Source organism: Neoarius graeffei, chromosome 8 (assembly GCF_027579695.1).
Source record: "Neoarius graeffei isolate fNeoGra1 chromosome 8, fNeoGra1.pri, whole genome shotgun sequence".
Lineage (NCBI taxonomy): Eukaryota > Metazoa > Chordata > Actinopteri > Siluriformes > Ariidae > Neoarius > Neoarius graeffei.
The window spans coordinates 30,008,437-30,012,231 of NC_083576.1; the positions used below are offsets into that span (position 1 = coordinate 30,008,437).

General features: G+C 42.0%; 1 long non-coding RNA gene across 1 annotated transcript; it reads right to left on the reverse strand.

Moving 5' to 3' along the window:
- Positions 1-391: 391 nt before the first annotated feature.
- LOC132890087 (uncharacterized) lies at positions 392-1,561 on the reverse strand. The gene is made up of 3 exons (XR_009655148.1): positions 1,476-1,561; positions 978-1,137; positions 392-479 (listed from the first exon to the last, which is right to left on the reverse strand). It is a non-coding gene; the product is annotated as an uncharacterized LOC132890087 (long non-coding RNA).
- Positions 1,562-3,795: the final 2,234 nt, after the last annotated feature.

Sequence of the window (3,795 nt, forward strand, 5' to 3'; positions counted from 1 at the left end):
TTGCCTAGGATGAACACACACATGCATACTTCAACCATGAAAGTGAAACTTAATTTATATCAATGTGCGTAGGCTACGTCCTGTTTTATGTACAACAGGATATAAAAATGCATGCAACAATGCACCTCTCCTAATGTTTGTCAAGCTATCTAATGAGGCATAACTTTTAACATTTATAAGGAACAGAACACACTTGAACAAGTTCTTAGAAACATTTTATGATTTATTTATAATTTATAATTGTGCCCTATTCCTCCTGCGGCGCAGACACCTGTACATGGAAACAGAAAAACATAACCAAAATTAATTTGATGCAGCATTGATAAAGAAAGTCAGCAGTAGGCTATGGGTTTCTAAATGCCACCCTACCTCACGTCTCCTCATCCCTCCCTCTCTCTCTGGCGCATACTTAAGCCACTTCTTGATTGCGTCACTAAAAGTAGCGTGTGTGCTCCCTGGCAGCTGCTTTTGTAGAGCATCTGAAAGAAAAAGAACAAAACAACATTGAGACTTTGCATGGTGATAATTGTTAAAGTTTGAGTTGTTAAGACTATGCACGTCACACTCTAGTGGTAGGTGGCAAGTAATGGTACTAGTACAGAAAATATATGTAAAAATCAGAAACCATAGATGTGAATCTTGTGACAATTTAAACGGGATTAAAAAACCCCCACACATTTTAATTTCCCCATTGACACAAAGCGGAAATAGAAATGCCACTACCGGACCGTTCGTCACTCAGTCAGCCTCCCTGGACTTGCCTGCACACCTGCTTTTTCTGAGTAAGGCGCCTGGTGAGTTTCTTAATCCTTTTTAATCCTTTGCATCTTTCACAATATGTTTGCCGTTGTTGTTATAATTGTAATGTTACAGTTAGTGAAGAAGTTATCAAAGAACGTTTAGAAGTAGTGTGCAAGTACTTGCGACAGCTTACTATTTTACCATCTTTTACAGCTTTGTGCACATGCATAACCTACCAAACAGGACATCATGGATCTTGGTGTCCTTAAACGCAGTTTTTTCCCCCTTTCCAGCCCAGTTAAATTGGCTGGCCAAGCTGTTGACCAGGAGGCTACGCAGCATCCGCCTCACTGTGACCCCTACGTCGGTTCCTCCACAAAGGGCTAAGGTAGACACCTGATAGAATAAAATGTAGCATGAAGACAATAATGAGACAATAATGAGGCTACACAAAAGAACAGGTCAGCTCAAAACGACATGCGACCTAGGCCTACATGCTCGATTTAAACGCTAAGTTTTCACACCAACGCTAAGTTTTCACTCCAACAAGACAACTACTTCGACTCGTTTTTCGACTGAATAATGCATCTGCATTGTTGTTGTTTCAAATGGATACTAGTTGAGGGAAATTTCTCCAACGCGTGATATGACTGAAGTTCATCATAACTTCTTAAACTGCTTGAAATTGTATTCGAACTTCCCTTTATTAATAGTGACTGAATAATGGTACGTACCAGATGTCCAGGGATGAATGAAAATGTAGCGTGGTCCAGTGTTTTTCTCAATGTTGTTTCAATGGTCCAAGCGTAACAGCAGGCCAATCCACAAGAGAGTCGCGATCCAACCGAGTGGTGTGGGAGTTTCACGTGCACCCAGGTATATAACGAAAATGACGTCATCCAGTAAACAGCAGTGGTAATCGCACTGCATTATGGGACAGCGTGGGACATCCAACGACATATCGCTACGTATACGTACTGGCCCTTTTTTATATAATGCCTTGAAATGAAAGTCAATACAACAGAGATGAGAGACACCGGGTATGAAAGTAACACCAGGATAAGTTGTAACACCACCATTCCCACCAGTTAGGTATAAGATGCAGGTTTTGTAACACTTTCAATCTTCTTAGAATTAATTTATGATCATCTTGGAAATGTTAAGTTATTTGCAAAAAAACTTTCAAAGATAGAAGGTCAAATCCATTGCTGAGTTAAGAAAGTAAACTGGTTTTTGTTCTTTTTTTTATCATTTACTTATCATTATCACTTATACTTATATCATTTACTCGTATCTATGTGTAAGCAGGATAAGACAAACAGTGGCAATTTCAGGCCCGTAGCCAGCATGGGGGGGGGGGGGGGGGGATCTTTTTTCCCCAAAGGTGGACTTCATCTGGCCCCCTACTCCCGTACCCCCCAAATACACGAGCACACTTCAAATCTAATTTAGACATTTAAAAAAATGTTCTACAACACTCTAGCCTAGTGACTTACCAGTAACAAAATAGACTTGAAGTATTCAGATCCGCTCTGCATAAAGCAGCTAAATCCTCTCTCTGTCTCCTGGCAGAAAGCTCCTTGGTTTGCTTGTGTCTCAATCACAGCTGGTATTCTGTAGAAAGACTTCTTTTCACCTTTCCCATCAGCTTTGTTAGAACACCCTAACACAGCACAAAAGTTTACCATTGTAGGTTTTTGATGAACCAAGTGCCTCGTGGGTTCACATACCGCACGCTGCCGTTATTTCCCCCTAATCACGAGTTTGTTGGTCTTCCAATATGGCGCAGGGTTTGTTTACTTCCGGTTTCGGGTGACGTCAGTGAAAGGGGTCTAATGGGGGCATTACCGCCACCCACTGGATTGGGGTGTAAAGCAGTCTGAACAAAACGTGTAAACATAAACATAGGAGAAATGAACCCGTTTTTCTAACTCGTCCTCACTTAGTCTACTTTTCTTTTTTGATTAGTCTGGATTTGATATTGTAAATTTAAATGTGAATCAATGTATATTCATCGGACATGAACAAATGAATAAATCTTGAGTAATCTTGAGGGGCGTGTGTGTCCCGGGGGGGGGGATCGAACGAACCCTCCAATCCCCCCTGGCTACGGGACAGAATTTATATTCTGAACAATTAGTTGCTCATCCTACCAATGTTGAAAACTGGCCGGCAAAAGTGACGATGGTTCAACATCGTATATTCGACCTTCTCTGACGGTTGACAGATCAACCTTTACCCACGGTGATTCAACAGTGATAAATCGACCTTCTCCGACGGCGGAGAAATCGACGTTTCACGGCGCCGTTTCAGCGTTGATTTTCTGACTTACGACGGAAACCGACCATTCTGACCAAGAATCGGCGCCATTTCAACGTCCCTCTGCTATCTGGGTTCACTTCTCTTACTAGCTCTGCTTTGTAATAAAAAAAAAAACACAACACACACACACCATTAGTACAAAGCAAGCCCATTCACTTTTTTATGCTGATCAGAGAATTACAATGGTTTCTCATGTGACAAAAATGTGCGATTCGCAATTAAATATTTTAATCGCTTGACAGCACTAATTGTTATTATTATTAGAGACACTACATGCTGAATTCAGAAACAAGGTAAATAATAACAAATGTGAACTGTGAGCTGTAGATATTTATGCTTAAATCCACTCAAAGTAGGGGGCGGGGCACCATCACGCTGTGTCAAGACAAGAACTTGAATGTCTGCATCATGCGGGATTTGCAGGCGGGGGCGGGAGCGGGACTGAAAATCATAATTTTTTTGTGGGCGTGGGCAGGAGTGGGGCTGAAAATCATAATTCTTTGCGGGCGCAGGCGGGAGCGGGACTGCACAATGCAGGCGCGGGCGGGAGCAGGACTGAAAAATCCAACCCACGCAGACCTCTAGCCCAAGCCACCGGAACCCAACTGGATAAGCTTTATCCTAACGTTTATTGCTGGAGGAGCCCACAGATGGGTGGGTTACCTGATCCGAGTTGAGCACCTGTGCCTTTGAAGCTCACAGACTTTATTATTATTATTATTATTATTATTA